The 22,225-nt window shown below is 39.7% G+C and overlaps 1 protein-coding gene across 5 annotated transcripts in view; it reads left to right on the forward strand.

Annotated features, from left to right (window-relative positions):
* Window positions 1-1,998: 1,998 nt before the first annotated feature.
* Window positions 1,999-22,225, forward strand: part of FANCC (FA complementation group C) — a 287,705-nt gene continuing 267,478 nt past the window's right edge. For all 5 annotated transcript variants that reach the window (XM_082621594.1, XM_082621597.1, XM_082621595.1 and 2 more), the window contains exon 1: window positions 1,999-2,210. The gene's annotated coding sequence lies outside the window, so the exon portion shown is untranslated. The remainder of the gene's footprint in view (window positions 2,211-22,225) is intronic.

Below are 22,225 nucleotides of genomic sequence, written 5' to 3' on the forward strand. Positions count from 1 at the left end.
TATTAGAGCCAAGGACAAGATAGTGTTAAGTGTTGGGGTGCCATATGAGAGCCAGAAACCAGGTGGGTGTCTGGACTAACTCTGGAAACATGAGTCTTACTACAATGGCTAGAATCTGAGGCAGTTTATTCTATTTGTTTGTTGAATTTTAAAGGAAGATTTAATGTCAGTAACCTTGCAGCACGCAGCTGTGGTGTTTCTTCTCTCTAGAATGTAAAGATTCTAAAGGATGGATTCCATTAGAATGGATTCTAATTCTAATTGTGTCTAAGGATGAAATAATTTCCACCTACACATGCCATTTTTCATTTTTGCCATATTATTTGTGTGATTTGACTCTATACTGTAACCAAAATTGTTTCTAGAACACACATACTCAATTTTATGAGGCAGTTAAAAATAGGATTCATATCTAAGTATTTTTCTCAAGAAACTTTTCAGGCATTTATAGTGATCATCTCAGTATTAAAGCATTAGGATAGCTCCATACATATGGATGCCAGATAAAATGAATGTCTATAAATTCCCATAAATTTATATTTGGAAATTTATACTATACACGCTACCCATTTAGGTCTAAATTAGGCTGAAATATGATGTCCTTTCATATACTGTAATGAGCCATGCAATTCTTTATTAACCACTGAATTAAAAAGACAAAACTACAATATGGCAAGACCTCAATTATTAACACTACAAACACTAGAAATGATTTTTCAGCAAATACTTAAAAGGACCTGAGTAACAAAACAGATATTTTCTCTAAAGAAATACATGGTTTAATTGCTTCCTTTGCTGGTAAACACAAAACTTAAACTTGTCACATTTGTCACCACATAGGCGACTTTCTTCTTATGGCCTAGGTGCCATGATGAATATCACTCAAGCATGTGTCTCTCTGAACAAGCCCTGCTTTAGACTTACTCACCTTGAACTATGCACACATCAAACAAGCACAGACCTCTTTAGCTGGCAGGGAATATTTTCAAGAATATATTTAACACCTTATTTCTTGATACAGATCCTGACAATTTTGTCTCAAATTCTAGGTCTGGTTCCTTTTGCATCTCCCTTTAATTAAAAAATTTTTTGTTGTTGTTGTCACCATTACCCTACACACTAACTTTGTCACTTACAAGCTGTATAACCTTAATAGATTATCTAATCTCTGAATTCAATTTATTCAGTAAAGTGCATATTTGGTAAAGTGGATATTCCTTTATTATAGAAGGCTGGAGGTGTCTGAATATTTTTATTATGTGTGTACATTGCCTTGTAGTAAATTTTTTGAAAGCACTTGTTAAGTTGTAGTTTTATAATTATGTCATTGATTTAAAAAAAAAATAAGGGTTAAGGTTAGTTTCCTCAAAAAAATTTTTTGTAAAAATTTAAACATCTGTGAAAAACCTTCGTGTATTACTAAGTTCAAGAATTAAAATAAAAAATCCACCAAGGCACGCTAATACTAATGACATTAATGGAAGTTTATTAAAGAATGCTGTTTTCCATTTATTTATTTAAACCACTTAGGTTTAAATGCAGCGTAGAACTGATTTGAACCCCAATCAGTGTATAGAACTGATTTTGGTGGTGGTGAGGGGCATCAACCCAAGAAAGATCCCTTTTTTGTGTGTGACCATACTTAGAAAATCATATTCTAGGCCTTCTTTCGAGGTTTTACCTTCTTGACAAAGAACCAATTTTTCTTTTAAAAATTCTCTGCATTTTGAACAGAATCTTGAAATAACTGAGCAACAACCGATTAAAAAATCCTTGTTTTTCCCCTCCAGGTTCTTCCTGCGGTCTAGTTGTGGCCAGCGACACCAACCAGAGACCGGTGACATCTAAGGCAGCCTCAGCAGGCCCCCTCGCCGGGGAACCCGCCCCGCCAGACCGACTTCCGGTTGAGCCGGGGCCCCTACCCCGTCCCGCCCCGCCCCGCCCCGCCCCGCCCCACGAGCAAGAGATTCGTCGGAATTTTCCCGCGAGGCCGCGGGGGCGCGGAGCCGCTGGCCAGGCCCCAGAGTGCACTGCGGATACGTGCGCGCGCGGCTCCATTGATGAGCGACCGCGGGAAAGTTCTAAAAAAGTCAAAGCAAAACAAAAAACCAGTACGAGGCAAAGTCAAATTTTCAAGCCACAGAACCGGGCGGTGGCAGCCTTTCCGTCACTGCCCAAACTGCTGAAACAGCTCTGGCGCGGACCAGCTGGTAAGAGAGGCCGCAGAACGACAGCGAAGGCAGTTGCCTCCTTCGGGGGTCTGGCCGACACGTCAGCCTGGGGGTGTGCGTTGGGTGGGGGTGAGGGAGACTCGCTAGAACGTTCTCCCCGTTCCCCGCCTCTAGGTGGGTGAGCAGGGCTCTCGCTGTCTGTAGGGACTGAGGAGAGTGGGTAGGGGATGGGATGGCGCCAGCCGTAGGGGCGGGGCCTCGGGCGAGGGGCGTGGTTAGAGGGCGGAGCAGACCCAGGGGGTGGAGCCGACAGGGGTAGCAAGGAAGGGAGTCCCCCAGAGCGGTGGGAGCTGGGGGTTAGCGTTTTGCTTCTTTCTGTTCATTGAGCCTAGGTTAGCTATGTCTTCTTAAAAGGACAGGAGCAAAGGTGAATTTCTTCGCCCTGGATCCGTGGGAGACGTGAAAAGCTCGCCTTTTAAAATTCATCACCCTTTACAGCTGGCCGCATGCTCTCCGCACCACCCCCCTTCCTCAGGGCGCTGGGAGCGGGAGGCCAACTAGAGGAGCCCGGGGCGGGCTGTTACCCCTCGTACTCTGCAGGCTTTTCATCCTGTGAGGGGAGGAGGGTTCTGGTGGGCGATCATCTCCCAGTAACTCACTTTTTTTGAATGAAAGGCCAAATAGCATCCAAAGCCTTTGAGAGGTTTTTTTTTTGGGTGGGGTGGGGTGGGGTGTGTTTGTTTAGCTTGCTTTTTTCGAATTTTTTTACGTTTACAACCACGAACCCTCTGTGGTCATGCTGCATGGGCTAGAAAAGTCGGGAGGGGGGAAAAGATTTGGAGTTTTTAAAACATCAGAAATTTGGGACCAGAATGTCCAAGGCCAAGGAATTTTCCAGCAAAGACCTGTATGTGCCTCTGCATTTGTCCTAATCTAAAATTGTTGGAAAGCTCCCGGGCTCCTGGTTTCATTCTAACCTGTGTCCCATTTAATGCGTCTTAACTGAGATGTGACTGAGTTATTTATCAGATGAGCAGGCACTTTTGGACCACCCAACTTCAGTTCTTTCTGGATGCCACTCACCTTTAGTGATGTGCAGCTCAGAACAGTTTTTTCATTACTCCCCTCATGAGAGGTGGAAAGGTTGTTACAAATGATAGAATTCATACTGTGTGTTGGGGTCATTTATACATAAACTTATATAAAAATATATTCATTGTGACTTTATCCATTAAGCTTAAATCAAATTGATGTTTCAATCTAATGTACTGTGCCAGATTCGCAGGGAAATAAGCCCTCATATACATTACTCATATACGTGTACAAGAAAGACTGCATCAAAAAAGAATTTGCTTTTCCTAGTTATATCAAAGGCCTCTTTCCCCCAGAGTAAAAGTTAGGTCCTGCTTCTTTAGAGTTGAGCTAATTATACCTTGGTATATTATACATTTTAATTCATTCTTTTCATTATTTAGTCATATACCTCTTGATTTCGTGGAAAACGTTTACTAAGGCCCCAGAAAAGAAAGGCAAACTCTGTAGTGGAATATCTGAATTTTTTGTTCCGTTCTCTAATACGAAGCATTAACTTGATTGATTGGCTGGATGTGAAAGATGTGCTGCTGCTTGTATGTGAAACTGTGCATGTACATTTTAAAATAAATGGTACTTTTAACAAGTTCCATATTTCAGCAAGTAGTTCCAGTAACAATTATACAAATTTTGTATTTATGAAAACCAGGTACAGGGAGGCTAGCCTAGCCAATAGAAAGTTGGATTGATTATCCAGGCCACAGAGACAGCTGAGGAAATCTCACATCTGTGGCAGTTCCAGGTTGGTAGTGGCGGAGCCTCAAGTCAGGCTGGAAATCAGCACCAAATGGATTAATATTATTTTTTTAAGTGAAGTATACTCGATTTACAATATTGTGTTAGTTTCAGGCGTACAGCATAGTGATACAGTATTTTTGCAGATTATACTCCATTATAGGTTATTACAAGATAATGGGTATAATCCCACGTGCTATACAGTGTATCCTTGTTGCTTATCTATTTTATATATAGTAGTTTGTATCTGTTAATCCCGTACCCCTAGTTTGGCCCTCCCCCACTTTCCTTTCCCCTTTGGTAACCACGAGTTTGTTTTCTACATCTGTGCATGTTTCTGTTATTGCATATACCTTCATTTGTATTATTTTTTAGATTCCATGTACAAGTGATACTACACAGTATTTGTCTTTCTCTGTTTCACTTATTTCACTAAGCATAATATTCTCTAAGTCCATCCATATTGCTGCAAATGGAAGTATTTCATTCTTTTTTATGGCTAACATATTGCATATATATACTACACATCTTAATCCAGTCATCTGTTAATGGGCACTTGGGTTGCTTTCATATCTCGGCTATTGTAAATAGTGCTTCTGTGAACATTGGGGTGGATTTATCTTTTCGAATTAGTGTTTTCATTTTTTCCAGAGACCGTACACAGGAGTGGATCACATGGTAGTTCTATTTTTAGCTTTTTAAGGAGTCTCCATACTGTTTTTCATAGTGGTTACACCAATTTACATTCCTACCAACAGTGTAGGAGGGTTCCCTTTTCTCTACATCCCTGGCAACATTTGTTATTTGTAGACTTTTTGATGATAACTATTCTGACAGGTGTGAGGTGATACCTCATTGTGGTTTTGATTTGCATTTTTCTAATAATTAGCAATGTTGAGCATTTTTTCATGTGCCTGTTAGCCATCTGTATGTCTTCTTCAGAAAGATGTCTATTCAGGTCTTCTGTCCATATTTTGATTGGGTTGTTCGGTTGTTTTTTTTTTTTTTAATTAATTAATTTAATTTATTTACTTTTGGCTGCATTGGGTCTTTGTTGCTGCGCGCGGGCTTTCTCTAGTTGCCGTGAGTGGGGGCTACTCTTCGTTGTGGTGAGTGGGCTTCTCATTGTGGTGGCTTCTTTTGTTGCGGAGCACAGGCTCTAGGCGTGCGGGCTTCAGTGGTTGTGGCTAGTGGGCTCTAGAGCATAGGCTCAGTAGTTGTGGCACACAGGCTTAGTTGCTCTGTGGCATGTGGGATCTTCCTGGAAAGAAAGTGGGCTTGAACTCGTGTCCCCTGCATTGGCAGGAGGATTCTTAACCACTGCGCCACCAGGGAAGCCCAGGTTGTTTGGTTTTTGATGCTGAGTGGTAAGAGCTCTTTGTACATTTTGGATATTAACCCCTTGTCGGTTGCATCATTTGCAAGTATTTTCTCCCATTCTGTAGGTTGTGTTTTTATTTTGTTGATGGTTTCCTTTGCAGTGCAACAGCTTTAAAGTTTAATTAGGCCCCATTTGTTTATTTTTGCTTTTATTTAATTGCCCTAGAAGACTGATCCAAGAAAATATTGTTACAACTTATGTAAAAATGTTCCACCTATGTTCTCTTTTAGGAGTTTTATGGTTTCAGGTCTTACATTTAGGTCTTTAAACCATTTTGAGTTTATTTTTGTATATTGTGTGAGGGAATATTCTAATCTCATTGTTTTACCTATGGCTGTCCAGTTTTTCCAGCACCACTTGTTGAAGACACTGCTTTTTCTCTATTGTATATTCTTGCCTCCTTTGTCATAGAGTAATTGACCATTGGTGCTTGGGCTCTGTATTCTGTTCCATTGATCATGTGTCTGTTTTTGTGACAATACCATGCTGTTTTCATTACTGTAGCTTTGTAGTATAGTCTGAAGTCTGGGAGGATTAAACCTGTATCTTGTATCCTGCAATCTTGCTGGTTTCATTTATTCTAATAGTTTTCAGTGGAAACTTTAGGGCTCTTTATATAGAGTATCATGTCATCTGCAAATAGAGACAGTTTTACCTCTTTCCTTCTAATTTAGATACCTTTTATTTCTTTTTCTTGTCTTATTGCTGTGGCTAGGACTTCCAATAGAAGTGACGAGAGTGGGCATCTTTGTCTTATTTCTGAATTTAGCAGGAAGGGTTTCACCTTTTCACTGTTGAGTATTATGTTGGCTGTGGATTTGTTGTAAATGTCCTTTATTATGTTGAGATATGTTCCCTCCATACTCACTTTGATGAGGGTTTTTATCATGAATGGATGTTGAATTTTGTCAAATGCTTTTTCAGCATCTATTGAGATGATCATTTGGTTTTTGTCTTTTCTTTTGTTAATGTGGTGTATCATATTGACTGATTTGTGTATGTTGAGCCATCCTTGTGACCCTGGAATAAATAAAACTTGATTGTTTAGGTGTTCCTGTATTGGGTGCTTGTATGTTAACAAGTATAATATCCTCTTCTTGTACTGGTCCCTTTATCATTATATAATGCCCCTTTAAAAAAATTATTTTATTGTAGTATAGTTGCTTTACAATGTTGTAAAGCAAAGTGTACAGCAAAGTGAATCAGTTATACATATACATATATCCACTCTTTCAGGTTTCCTTCCCATTTAGGTCACCACAGAGCACTGAGTAGAGTTCCCTGTGCTATACAGTAGGTTCTCATTAGTTATCTATTTTATAAATAGTAGTATGTATATGTCAATCCCATTCTCCCAGTTCATCCCACCCCCTCGTCCCCCCTTGGTTACCATAAGTTTATTTTCTAATCCATGACTCTATTTCTGCTTTGCAAATAAGTTCATCTGAACCATTTTTCTAGGTTCCACATATAAGCAATATTATACAATATTTGTCTTTCTCTTTCTGACTGACTTCACTCTGTATGACAATATCTGGGTCCATCCATATCTCTGCAAATGGCATTATTTCGTTCCTTTTTATTTATTTTATTATTTATTTATTTATTTGGCTGTGCCAGGTCTTAGTCATGGCACGCAGGATCTTCATTGCCGCGTGTGCGATCTTTGTTGCAGCACGTGGAGTCTTTATTTGTGGCATGGAGAATCTTTTAGTTGTGGCATGGGGGCTCTTAGTTGCGGCATGTGGGATCTAGTTCCCTGACCAGGGATCGAACCCGGGCCCCCTGCATTGGGAGCGCGGAGTCTTAACCACTGGACCACCAGGGAAGTCCCTCGTCCCTTTTTAATGGCTGAGTAATATTCCATTGTATATATGCACCACATCTTCTTTATCCATTCCTCTATCAATGGACATTTAGGTTGCTTCCATGTCCTGGCTGTTGTAAATAGTGCTGCAGTGAACATCAGTGTGCATGCATCCTTTCAAATTATGGTTTTCTCTGGATATATGCCCAGGAGTGGGATTGCTGGGTCATATGGTAGCTCTATTTTTAGTTTTTTAAGGAGCCTCCATACTGTTCTCCGTAGTAGCTGTACCAATTTACATTCCCACCAACAGTGTAGGAGGGTTATATAATGCCCTTCTTTGTCCTTCATTATAGCCTTTGTTTTAAAGTCTAGTATTTTGTCTGATATGAGTATTGCTACCCCCACTTTCTTGTTGTTTCTGTTTGTATAAAATATCTTTTTCCATCCCCTTACTTTCAGTCTATGTGTGACTCTGAAGTGAGTCTCTTGTAAGCAGCTTATCGATGGGTCTTGTTTTTTTATCCAGTCAGCCACCTTATGTCATTTGATTGGAGCATTTAGTCCAATTGACATTAAAGTAATTATTGATAGATATGTACTTATTGCCACTTTATTCCTTGTTTACCAGTTTTTTGTTTTTGTTTGTTTGTTTTTTGTAGTTCTTCCTTGTTCATTTCTTCTTCTTTTTTCTTTCTCCCATTGTGGTTTGATGATTTTCTTTTCTCCTATGCTTGGGTTCCTTTCTTTTTGGTTTTTGTGTATCTATCATAGGTTTTCGATTTGTGGTTACCATGGGGTTCATATATGTTGACCCTTAATTATATCTACTTGCTTTAAACTGATAGTCATTTAAATTCAAACATATTCTAAAAGGTCTACATTTGTCTTTCTGTTTGCTGTTCTGATTGGGTGATTTCTATTATTTTCATCTTCCAGATCACTACGTGTTTTTCTGTGTCATTTGGTCTGCTATCCATTGCTTCTAGAGTGCTTTTTAATCTCAGAAGTTGAACTGTTTTTGATAGGGTCTTCTTTATATTTTCTAGTTTCTTGTTAAGATGATCTGTGCTGAGATCAATTCTCTTCCCTAATTCAGTTAGCATTTTTATTACCAATGTTTTGAATTTATTGTCTGGTAGGCTGATTATCTCTGTTTCATTATTTATTTTTTCAGGGGTTTTCTCTTGCTCTTTCAACTGAGGGTAGTTTCTGTGCCTTTTTATCTTATGTAACTTCCTCTGTTTCTATTTAGGTGAAACAGTTACATCTTGTGGTCTTGAAGGAGTGTTCTTATGTGGGAACATCCCTGTGTAGACTGCGTGTGCCCAGTGCCTTTGGTGTTAGGGCTGAATTTGATGTGGATGCCAGTCATGTTTTTCCTCAGAGTGTGCTGGCTGCTATCACTTTGGTAGGGGGTGTGGCTGATGATTGGGGAGCTAGAGTCTGTGCAGGGTGTAAGGCAGTACTTGCTCTCTGCTCAGTGGCTGTAGCCACCCTGTAAGGGGCAGGTTCTGCTCCCAGGTTGCTGAAGAGGATGCCCTGAATGTCGGACTGAAGCTGGCTCTGTTTCCTTTAAGTGTGTGTTTTTCCTTCTCCCTGCACTGGGGCCTTTGCCTCAAAGGAGGGGAGTACTGTAGCAAATGGGACTTGTGTGCTTACAAAGACCTGATGTTCTGCCTTTGTAGGCATCTGCAGCTCTGCTCAGACGCAGCTCAAGGTGTGTCTTTTCCCCTGCTGTGGTTGTCCCAGATCTAGTGCTAGGTTGTTGTGTGGCGTGGAGTGGGCAGGGCTGGAGCATTCACTGAGCTGGGACTGGGGAGCATGGTTTGGTGGTTGGGGGAAGCAGTTGCGCTACTTTCGGAAATCTGGGCTGCTTCTGTGGTGCTGTTTGCATCAACAGTGGCCACTGCTGCCTCACCTGGACCACACCTTAGGCCCCCATGTCTCCTCTGTGTCCCTAGATCGAGTCTTTCCCCAGGTCCTGGCTACCCTAGATCCCATGCCAAGCATGGGATTGGTGTAGATTGGGGAGTGTGGCAAGGAAGCAGCCACTAGGGCAGACCTCTCTCCTCCCTGTCTGGTGGTGAGTCAGCACCCATGTACCTCTTACTAGTGGAGTCTTGGCTTCTCCAGTCTTTCTGTCTGTCCCAACAGTTCTCCAGTCAGCCAAGCGGGTTTGTCTCCTCCGCATAGGTCCCACTCACTCCCCAGGGTAAGTGCCTGCCCATGCCATCTCCCTTTCCCTCTTAGTCCCATCCTAGGGGCACAGGTCCAACTGATGCTTTTCTTTCGGTCCTGCCCAATTATGTACGTATCTTTATTACAGCCTTGATGTAATAGGATTTCTTCTGCCAGTTTCCAGTTAGTTTTCCTTGAGAATTATTCCACATGTAGATGTGAGCTCCATGTCCTCTTACTCCGCCATCTTGATCCCCCTCCCTTAAATGGATTTATTAAATTTTATTTTAGGCTGGGGTATGTACATTCTCTGTTTTTGTTCATAGGTCTTGAATGACTGATTTTTAATATGAAAGAACACTTATAGGGGAAGTGCACTGACTTCGCAGTGTTTTAATAAAATGCAGTAGAAGTAGAGAAGGAAAAACTTTTAAAATTTCATCAGAAAAGTTAGATAACAGGGCAAATCTTGAGCATTTTAATTTTCTACTAAATATCAGACTTTTTTTTTTTTTGGACTGATTTTGGAAGAGACTTTGCAAAGTTATCTGGTCCATTCTCTTACGCTCTTCATAAACTCTGCTGCATGTGTAGATCTCTGTTAAGATCTCTAATATGGGAACATCTATAATCTTCCTGGTACCTTTCTCTAGTTACAGGAAGGTAGAGTTCATATGGAAATCACCTTTTGGAAACTATATCCTCATTTTCTAAATAATTAAGTGATTTTTAGTAAATTTAGTAAATTTTGGGGATTGTGCAGTGATCACCACAATTCAGTTTTAGAAGTTTTGCATCACCTTAACAAGTTTGCCCATGCGAGTTTTGTACTCAAACCTGGCGCTGGCTTTCAGCTTCAGGCAACCATTGATTTGCTTTCTGTCTCTATTGATTAACTCTTTCTGGACATTTCATATAAATGGATGTATAGAATAAGTGCTGTCTTGTGCTTGGCTTCATTTAGTATAAAGTTTTTGAGATTCATCCATGTTGTAGCATGTATCAGTAATTTGTATGATTATACCACATTTTGTTTATCCATTCATCAGTTGATGGACATTTCAGTTGTTTTTACTTTTTGGCTATTATGAATAATGCTGCTGTGAGCATTTTGTGCAAGTCTTTGTGTGGACATACGTTTTCATTTTTCTTGGACAGATACCTATGAAGGAATTACTGGGTTGTATAGTAAGTTCATGTTTTAACTTTTTAAGAAATTGCCAAACTGTTTTCCAGTATGGCTGTACCATATCAAATTCCCACAAGCAGTGTATGAGGGTTTCAATTTTTCTATATCTTCACTTGTTATTGTGTCTTTTTTATAGCCATCTTACTGTGAAGTAGTATCTCATATTGGTTTTAATTTGCATTTCCCCATTGGCTAATGATGTTGAACATATTTTCATGTTCTTATTAACTGTTGCTATGTTGTCTTTGAAATGTCTACTGAAATCTTTTGTCCATTTTTTGGACTGGGTTTGCCTTCTTACTGGGCTGTAGGCATTCTTTGTATATTCTGAGTACAAGTCCATTATCAGATATATGTTTTATAAGTTATTTTGGTAAGTAATTTTTTTTACCCAGCCTGTTATCTGTCTTTTCATTTTCTCCATGGTATCTTTTGAAATACAAAAGTTTTTACTTTGAGGAAGTCCAGTTTATCAGTTTTTTTTTTTGATCATTCTTTAGGTATATGATCATTTCCTGTTAACTTTTGTGTATGGTATGAGGTATGAGTTCAAATTCATCTTTTTTTGTACATGAATATCCAGTTGTTCTAGCACTATGTGTTCAGGAAAAAAAAGGACCTTTCCCCATTTAATTGCCTTGGCACCTTTGTTAAAAATCAAGTGACCAGGGCTTCCCTGGTGGCGCAGTGGTTGGGAGTCCGCCTGCTGATGCAGGGGACATGGGTTCATGCCCCGGTCCGGGAAGATCCCACATGCCGTGGAGCGGCTGGGCCCGTGAGCCATGGCCACTGAGCCTGCGTGTCCGGAGCCTGTGCTCTGCAACAGGAGAGGCCACAGCAGTGAGAGGCCCGTGTACTGCAAAAAAAAAAAAAAAAAAAAAAAAATCAAGTGACCATAAATTATTTCCAGACTCTCATTTCTGTTTGAGTGATCTTTATGCCTCTTATTACGCCAGCACCACACTGTCTTTATTATATGGTATCTTTGTAGTAAATTTTGAAATTGGGTAGTATAAGTCTTCTGATGTTTTTCTTCTTTTTCAAAATTGTTTTGGCTATTCTGGTTTCCTTACATTTCCATATAAATTTTAGCATCAGCTTGTCATTTTTTCCAAAAAGCCTACTGTGATGGATTCTGATAGAAATTGCATAGAATCTGTAGATCTGTTTGGGGGAGAATTGCCATTGCCATCTTAACATGAACATGGAATGTCTTTCTGTTTAAGATATTTAATTTCTCTTAGCAATGTTTTGTGATTTTCAGTGTACAAGTCTTGCCCTTCTTTTGTTGACTTTATTTTGAAGTATTTCATTTTTTTGTGCTATTGTGAGTAAAATTATTTTTCAGATTTCATTTTTGGATTGTTCATTGCCAGTATGTAAAAATACAATTGATTTTTTTATATTTATCTTGTATCCTGCAACCTTATTTGATTATTACTGTAAGCAGATTTTTTAGGAATTCCTTAGAATTTTCTACATACAGTATCATGTCACTGTGAATATAGACAATTTTACTTCTTTGTATCTGGATGCCTTTAGGTTTTTTTTTTTCCCCCTAGAATCTCCAATACATTGCTGAACAGAAGTGAGGAGAGTGGACATTCTTGTTCCTGATCTTAGGGGGAAAACATTTAATCTTTTGTTACCAAATGCAACTTTGTGTGCCCGACGCACAGTAACGGTCTGTGTTCTGTTAGGAACTGGGCCACACAGCAGAAGGTGAGCAGCGGACATGAGAGTGAAGCTTCATCTGTATTTACAGCCGCTCCCCATCGCTTGCATTACCACCTGAGCTCCGCCTCCTGTCAGATCAGCAGTGGCACTAGATTCTCATAGGAGTGCAAACCCTACTGTGAGCTGCGCATGTGTGGGATCTAGGCTGCGCTCCTTATGAGAATCTGATGCCTGATGATCTGAGGTGGAGCTGAGGCAGTGATGCTAGCACTGGGGAGTGGCTGCAAATACAGATTATCAGCAGCAGAGAGGTTTGACTGCACAGAGACCATAATAAATCAATGGCTTGCAGACATATTAAAACACTATCAGGGAGTGGCAAGTGAAAAGAAGCTCAGGGCTCCCACTGATCCTGCATTATGGTGAGTTGTATAATTATTTCATTATATATTATAATGTAATAATAATAGAAATAAAGTGCACAATAAATGTAATGTGCTTGAATCATCCTGAAACCACCCCCCCCCCCCACCCTGTGGAAAAATTGTCTTCCACAAAACTGGTCCCTGGTGCCAGAAAGGTTGGGGACTGCTGGTGAAGCTAAAGGTTTATTGGTTTTGATCTTTTCAAATCCAAAAAGAACCAACTTTTTGTTTCATTGATTTTACCCTTTGTTTTTCTGTGTTCTATTTCATTGATTTCCACTCTGATCTTTATTATTTCTTTCCTTCTGCTTGCTTTAGGTTTAGTTTGATGTTCTTTTTCTAGTTTCTTAAGGTAGAAGCTTAAGTTATTGATTTGAGACCTTTATTTTTTTCTAATACACCTGTTCAGTTACAAGTTTCTCTTTAAGCACTGCTTAGGCTGCATCCCCCAAATTTTGATATGCTGTGTTTTTGTCCTCAGTTCAAGATATTTTCTAATTTCCTTTGTGATTTCTTTTTTTGACCCATTGGTTATTTAGAAGTGTGAGCCTAATTTCCAAATATTTTAGGATTTCATACATTTTTTGTTATTGATTTCTAAATTTAAGTCCATTGTGGTCAGAACATGTGCTTTTTTTTTTAAAGTATTTATTTATTTATTTATTTATTCGGCTGCGCCGGCTTTTAGTTGAGGCATGTGAACCTCTTAGTTGTGGCATGTGAGATCTAGTTCCCTGACTGGCGTTTGAACCTGGGCCCCCTGCACTGGGAGTGTAGAGTCTTAGCCACTGGACCACCAAGGAAGTCCCCCAGAACATGTGCTTTTAAAATTTATTAAGGCCTGTTGTTTTGGCTGTATAACAACAAAACAACTGTATTTCTCCCCAACAAGGTAAAGCTATCCTTAACAAGTGAACAAATTTTACTCTTTTCCCAAATGAGCAAATGCACAATCCCAAGAGTCATTGTATTAATTGCTTACTATATTACTTTTCAAAATCAGCAGTAGTCCCACTGAATATTCTGTTGCTTAAAGACAAAATCGTAAAGCTAACTTCTAAAAACTTGTACATAAGATAAAAATGGGAAGGAAAGAGAAGGAAATTTGCTTACATATGTGTACCTGTGAGTGTGTATACACACACACACACACACACATAATAAGCAAATAGAAAATATGCAAAAGTACTTACAATCCTTGTTCCTCTAGTTGACCACAGGGCTATAATTGATATCTGTGACTTCTTTCCACAACTTATTCCCTATTTCCTTTGCCCTCAGCCAGAGCCTTAGATGGTTGGGGGTTTTTGCCTGGTAAATGAGCAGATCTTTATTCTTGAAGGATCTAGCTTCAGAGCCTTCTCTTGCTCTGATCCCATTCAAAGCAGGCAGCTTACCCTTGACTCTATAGACGGGTCAAAATAATACATGTGAATGTGATATTGTGCCTCCAAAATTCAAAAAAATTACCCCACCATTGTGATTCTTTTCTTGGTAGGTGGTGCAAGGTAGAGAAACTTATATTTCACCTTGTAGAGGATACCTCGACATGCTCCAGATCAAGAATCAGCAAACTATGGCCTGTGGGTCTGATTCGGCCTGCTACCTGTTTTTGTGTGACCTGTGAGCTAAGAATGTGTTTTATATTTTTAAGTGTTTGAAAAAAAACCCCAAAAGAATATGTGACAGAATCCCTAAAGCCTAAAATATTTACTATGTGGATATTTATAGAAGAAGTTTGCTAACTTCTGCTTCAAACTATTAAACCCATTTATTTCACTGAGGTGGGGGACCCATGAATTTTTGTGGGGTTTATCTCTCACCCACTTATTGGCATATGTGTTAATAAGGCATCTAGAGTACTTGTTATTTCCTGTTCATCAGATGCAATCAGCATAATGTTGTTCAAGTAGTAGACCAGTGTGATATTTTACGTACTGTCAGGACAAGTACTTTTAGCTCCTGCAGCCCGCATGGCTTCCCCAGTGCCCAGCTCCTGTAGTTTGAGTGGTTCCTCCAGAGCACGGCTCCCCCACTGCCCAGCTCCTTGGACTTGTGGCTCCTCTGGCAGGCTCCTGGGCATGTGTGGCTTTTTTAGTGCCCCGTCCTATTGTGCACTATGGCCAGCAGCACCCAGTTGCCAGCAACTTACCCCATCATTCCCCTCAGGTGATTTTGTAACAGAGTGCCTCTGGTGAGACACCTCCTTGTGACCGTGGCACCCTAGAGGGTAGGTATCTGGCAAGTTACAAAAGGTGGATTTCCAGCAAGTTCTACCGGCACAGCACCCATAGACACTTCACTGTCATTCAGTGAGCCATGGCTGTGCCCTCTCCAACAAGATCTAGATCTTACTGCATGCATGGTGGGTAAGGTCAAAGGGGGTGCTCTTCCTTGGGTGCTGAATTCTAGCACTAGAAGGTAGTGGGTCCTCTTTATATCTGCTATTCCTATATTATTTAGTTTTTTGGTTTTTTTTTTTTACTTTTGACTAGCTAATCCCTGGTTACTCCAATCTCCTGTTATAGTGACTAATTGTTTATATTTGATTTTCTTTTTTCAAATTACTGTGTGATTTCTCTCTCCTGATGGGACCCAGATTGATCCATTATCTTTGCTTCCAACCTTCTCAAGAGATAGTGAGTGGTGAGAGTATTTAGCCTATTCATTTTCTTGAACTGTGAAAGTAAAACCTTAGGGTTATTACCACTTCCATATCACAAAAGGTAGGTTTTGGTGAGAATACGATTTATGTATGTCACTGTACAAAAGTATAGTGATGAATTGGGCTTTGTATTTCCTTTGCTTCTTTCAGGCCTCCAAAAATTAGAAATAGTACAGGTACCAAGGGAAGTGGGGTTGGGGGTAAGAGGGAAGGGGAAGAGGAAGGGAATTGGTGCTGTGGTCAGTGTTAATGGCATCCAGTGGGTAGGACCCCCAGATAGCATGACTTTACATCTGTCTGGCTATACTTCTTATTACCTTTTACCCCATGGTTTTCATTTTTCAGATTTTTAGGACTGTTGTTTTTTCATTTTCCTTTAGAGGCCCAACACTGATTTTGTAATACAGAATATATATGTTATATAAACATTTTGTGTAAATTTAATCTATTTTAGCATAATCTGAGATCTGGGGTCTGATACTCTGGTAACTACCAATAAGACAGTTTGAGACTGCTGTTTTTCACATACACACAATTATTCAGGTCAGGCATTATTTAAGAATTTGAGTTTGGCTCTATGATCCCTTACCTGGTCAGGTTTGAAGGTGCAGAACTGCTAAACTAATTTGCTTCTTTCATAGGAATTTGGATGTGCTATTTATTTACCTTAATGACTTCCAACATCCTCCTGGGGCTGGTTCCTTTTTTGTTGTTGTTGTTTATTTAGAGCAATCACATTATAAGTCCTCCTTGTACTTAATCCTATCCTAACTCCATTTCTCTGATTTTGTTTGTACATTTATGTGCTGTATCCATAGATTTCCTTACCAAGCCCTGATTGCTTGATGATCATTTCTGGTCCTTATTCACTGTAATTTATACTGTTGTCTTATGTGTGTATGCTTTATTTCCACAACTCTTAGCCTGCTTCTTCAGGATTGTTGACCTTGCTGGGTGCCTACCCAGCATCCGTTCTTGCTTTTCTCCTTCCTTACCGGGCCTGGATTTTCTTTCAGAAGGCACCATTATATAGACTTCAGGGAACACACATTTCACTTCTAGCTCCTGTGGTAGACTCTGATTGGCTTAAAACAATCTGCCTTAAAATAGGCAATAAAATTTGCATGATCACAGTCATTGCTTAGGGATGGACATAAGCTTAAACAAGTACAGTCTGAAAACATCTGAGGTCTTTTACTTGGGGGGATGCTGCAACAGCATCTCATCTATACTCTCTTTTTGGGTGGTATGGTGTGTAATGGGACTCCTGTAATGACTGAGCTATTTTGCTATCATGAGGGAAATAGGATGGAGGTAGATCAATCATGAAGTCTGCCCTGTCTCAGGATTTTCCAGTTTCTTTTTTTTTCTTTTATAAAATTATGTATCTTTTGATTTAGTAGTACATGCAAGTGATATAAAATTCCCCAAAGTATAAAAACCTATTAAACAATGAACAAGTTGCCTTCCACAGAGCTTGCCACTGTAACTATAAGGCACATGTTTTCTCCATAAGGTGCATCAAAGCCTTCTTGTGTTTAGTAATATTAGTTAGCACTTGAACACTATGCTTGGGGGCCATTTTAAACAGCAAAATCACCCACAAAAAGCATAAAAATGTGAAAAATATGATACTAAACAGACCCCAAAGTAACATTTGTTTATAGTATGAGCAGTGAACAAGAAGGCAGAGAGACATGTTGTTGGACCTCAGTCAGCTAAGAATGAGTGTACAGGATGACGCAGATTTTTTGCTGTTCTGTGTATATCCGTAAATGAACACAAAAGTTCAATGGATATTGATTTTGGGGTTACAGGAAGATTATACTGAGTAGATGAATTCACAAATGCAGAATTAGTGAATAATGAGGATGGATTTCCTTAATAATATCCCTTGGCAGTCTCTCCTAATAGTACACAGAATGTTGCCCCATTCTTTTAAATAGTTACATTTTATTCAGTCTGTAAATGCAACACAATGGATTTAGATTTTTTTGTTGTTGCAAACAATGCTACCAGAAATATTTGCATACATGTCATTTTGCACATGTGTAACTATAATTGTAGTGTATATTTCTAGAAATTGGATTGCCAAATCAAAGTATATGTGAACTTTTCATTTTTTAATTGAGGTATAATGACATATATTAGTTTCAGGTATACAACATAATAATTCAATATCTGTATATATTGCTAAATGATCATCACAATAAGTCTGGTTAATATTCATCACCATACATAGTTACAGAATTTTAATTTTCTTGTGATGAGAACTTTAGATCTGTTCTCGTAGCAACTTTCAAATATGCAGTACAGTATTACTAACTATAGTCATCATGCTGTACATTATATTCCCATGACTTATTTATTATATAACTGGAAGCTTATACCTTTTGACTTCATTCACCTATTTGGCCTGTTACAGTCCCCTGCTCCCCCACTGTGGCAGCCACCAATCTCATCTCTGTATCAATAAGTTCAGATGTCAGTGAGACCAAACAGTATTTGCCTTTCTCTGTCTGACTTATTTCACTTAGCATAATGTCCTCAAGGTCCATCTATGTTGTCGCAAATGGCAAGATTCCATTCTTTTTTATGGCTGAATAATATTCCACCGTATATATGTACCACATACTCTCTATTCATACATCTATCAGTGGACACTTAAGTTGTTTCCATATCTTGGCTACTGTAAATAATGCTGCAGTGAACATAGGAGTGTATATATCTTTTTAAGTTAGTGTTTTTGTTTTCTTCAGTTAAATACCCAGAAGTGGAACTCTTGGAACATATGGTAGTCTCCATAGTGTTTTTCATAGTGGCTGCATCAATTTACATTCCCACTAACAGTGCACAAGGGTTTCCTTTTCTCTGAATCCTCATCAACACTTGTTATTCTTGTTTTTTTTTTTTTTTTAAATAATAGCCATCCTGACGGGTATGAGATGATACATAATTATGGTTGTGATTTGCTGTGATTTGGCTGTAATTTGGCTGTGATTTGCCCTGATGATTAGTCATGTCAAGCAATTCATGAACCCTTGGCCATCTGTATGTCTTCTTTGGAAAAGTATCTGTTCAGGACCTCTGCCCATTTTTTAGTTGGGTTGTTTGTTTTTTTGATGTTGAGTTGTATGAGGTTATATATTTTGGATATTAACTCCTTACTGGATATATGATTTACAGATATCTTCCAATCAGTAGGTTACCTTTTCGTTTTGATGATGGGGAAGCTTCACTATGGGAAAACTTTTAGTTTGATATAGCACTATTGTTTATTTTTGCTTTTGGTTCACTTGCTTTTGGAGTCTAATCCACAAAAAAATCACTAAGACCAATGTCAGTGAAGTTACTGCCTATGTTTTCTTCTAGGAATTTTATGGTTTCAGGTCTTACATTCGAGTCTTTTTTTTTTTCCCCTTCCAGTTTTATTGAGATATAATTGACATAACAGCTCTGTAAGTTTAAGGTGTAGAGCATAATTATTTGACTTACATACATCATGAAATGATTATCACAGTAAGTTTAGTGAATATCCATCATCTCATATGGATACAAAATTTTAAAAAAATGGAAAAAAATCTCTTTCTTGTGATGAGAAATCTTAGGATTTACTTTCTTAACTTTCATATATAACATATAACAGCGTTAATTATATTATGTTGTACATTACACTCCTAGGACTTATTTATCTTTTTTTGTAACTTTTTTTTGAAGTATAGTTGATGTACAATATTCTGTAAGTTTCAGGTGTACAACATAGTGATTTGCAATTTTTAGAAGTTATACTCCATTTATAGTTATTATAAATTATTGGATATATTCCCTGTGTTTTCCTGGTACTTATTTATCCTATAACTGGACGTCTGTACCTTTTGATTGCTTTCATCCAATTCCCCTTTCCCCCCAATTCCTGCCTCTGGTAACCACAAACCTGATCTCTTTTTCTATGAGTTTGTTTGTTTTTGAAGTATAACTGACCTATAATACTATGTTATTTCCCATTACACAACATAGTGATTTGGTATTTCTGTACATTTCAAAATGATCACCACTATAAGTCTAGTTACAATGTTATCATATAAAAATATTACATAATTACTAACTATATTCCCCACACTGTACATAGCTATCTTATCTATATATCTATGATTATTTTAAGTTGCTGATCTCTTAAGCTCAAACACATTTTAACAACACTGCATTTTACTGTTTTGACATCATATTTTACATCTTTTTGTTTTGTGTATCCCTTAACTACTTATTGCGGATATAGACGGTTTTACTGCTTTTGTGTTTCAACCTTCCTACTATGTTTATACATGGCTGATTTGCTACCTTTACTGTATATTTGACTTGACCAATGAGATTTTTCCTTTTGTAGTTTTCATGTTTCTAGTTGTGGCCTTTTTTTGCATGGAGAAGTCCTTTTAATATTTATTGTAAAGCTGGTGTGGTGCTGCCGAACTCTCTTAGCTTTTTGTTGTCTGTAAAACTTTTGATCTCTCCTTTAAACCTGAATGAAAGCCTTGCCAGGCAGAGTATTCTTGGTTGTAGGTTTTTCCCTTTCATCACCTTAAATATATGTGCCACTGCCTTCTGGCCTGTAGAGTTTCTGCTGAAAAGTAAGCTGATAGCCTTATTGGAGTTCACTTGTACTTAACTTATTGATTTTCCCTTTCTGCTTTTAATAGTCTCTCTTTATCTTTAATTTTTGCCATTTTAATTACAGTGTGTTGTTGAGTTGATCCTGTTTTGGACTCTGTACTTTCTGAACCTAGATGTCTGTTTCCTTTCCCAGGTTAGGGAAGTTTTCAGCTATTATGTCTTCAAATATGTTCTCTGTGTCTTTCTTGCTCTCTTCTCCTGGGACCCCTGTAATGCTATTGTTAGCATGTTTGATGTTTTCCCAGAGGTCTCTTAAACTGTCCTCATTTCTTTTTATTCTTTTTTCTGTTCAGCTTCAGTGATTTCCACTACTCTGTCTTTCAGCTCGCTGATCCATTCCTCTGTCTTCTAATCTACTATTGATTCCTTTTAGTGTATTTTTCTTGTTTTTTAGAAAAATATTTATTTATTTGGCTGCATTGGGTCTTAGTTGCGGCACGCGGGATCTTCAGTGCAGCACGTGGGATCTTTCGTTGTGGCCTGCAGGTTCTTCGTTGCGGCGTGCGGGCTTCTCTCTGGTTGTGGCATGTGGGCGGCTCTCTAGTTGTGGCGCATGGGCTCTCTAGTTGTAGTGCGTGGGCTCTAGAGCACATGGGCTTAGTTGCCCCGTGGCAGGTGGGATCTTAGTTCCCTGACCAGGGATCGAAACCACGTCCCCTGCATTGGAAGGTGGATTCTTAACCACTGGACCACCAGGGAAGTCCCATACTTTTCATTTTAGTTATTGTATTCTTCATCTCTGCTTGGTTCTTCTTTATATTTTCTAACTCTTTGTTAAAAACTTCCAACTTCTCAATCTGTTCATCCAATTTTCTCCTGAGTTGTTTGAACATCTTTACAATCATTACCTTGAACTTTCTATTGAGTAGGTTGTCTATCTCCACTTCACTTACTTTTTCTTCTGGGGTTTTATCTTGTTCCTTTGTTTTGAACATATTCCTCTGTTGCCTCATTTTGTCTAATTTGCTGTTTTTATTTCTATATATCTGGTAGATTGGTTATATTTCCAAACCTTGGAGAAGTGGCCTTTTGTTGGAGATGTTCTGTGTGTCCCAGGAGTACACTCTTCTCTTGTCACCAGAACTGTACTGTCTATGGATGCCCTCTATGTGGGCTGTATGGGTCATTCTGTTGTGGCTGGCTGACTACTGTGGGCACACTGGTAGAAGTGGCTAGTCCTGGTCCAGTTGGTTGCCAGGTCTGGCCTTGTGTGGAGGCTGCCAGCCACTGGTATGTGGGACTGGGTCCTGGCATTGTTGGCTGCATGGCCAGAGGAGTCCCAGTCCCGGTGCTAGTATGCTGGTAGCTGGGGCTGGGTCATGAAGTGGCTGGCTACAGAGCCCTGGGGGGTCCCAGAACTAGTGTCAGCCTGCCTGGGTGAGGCAGTGGTCCCATGGATCCCAGGGTTGGTGTCTCTCCATTGGTGGGTGAGGCTGGTCCTGGCACTAGTGCTAGCCCACTGGGGATGAGGCCATGTCCCAGGGTCTCTGGCTTCAGGGCCCTGGGGGTGTGCTGGTGTGCTGGGCTGGATCCTGTGCCTTCTGCTGATCAGGGCCAATCCCAGGGCTGCTGTGGGCTCAGGGGCTTAGGGCAGCAGGTCTCCTGGTGGGTGGGGTTGTGTCTCTGCTCTGCTAGTTGTTTGGCCCAAGGTGTTCCAGTTCTGCTGCCTACAGGCTGATGGGTGGTCCTGGGTCTCAGCTCTAATAAGCTAGAGGAATGATTCCAAAATAGTGCTCATCAGCAGCATTGTCCTCCGGGTAGAATGAGCTTCCAATAATGGCTGCCACCATTGTCAGTATTTACAGGGTGAGCTCCATTTGCCTCCTGCCTCTCTGGGAAGCTCTCCAAGATCAGCAGGTGAGTCTCACCCAGGCTCCTTTTGAATTACTGCTTCTTCCCTGGGTCCCGGAGTGTGTGAGATTTTGTGTGTACGCCTTAGGAGTGGAGTCTCTATTTTGCACAGCCTTCTGGCTTTCCTGAAAATAATCCCCTCTGACCTTCAAAGCCAAATGTTCTGGAGGCTTGTCTTCCCAGTGTGGGACCCCTGAGCTGGGGAGCCTGATGAGTGTCTTGGATTTGGATCCCTCGCTCCTTGGGGAGAACCTCTGTGCAACTGTAATTATTTTCCCATTTGTGGGTTGCCTACCCGGGGGTATGGGTCTTGACAATACTGCATCTCTACCTCTCCTGCCCTTCTATGCGGTTCCGTTATATCTTTAGTCGTAGAAGATCTT

This window comes from Mesoplodon mirus (genome assembly GCF_964341445.2).
Source record: "Mesoplodon mirus genome assembly, chromosome: 1".
Lineage (NCBI taxonomy): Eukaryota > Metazoa > Chordata > Mammalia > Artiodactyla > Ziphiidae > Mesoplodon > Mesoplodon mirus.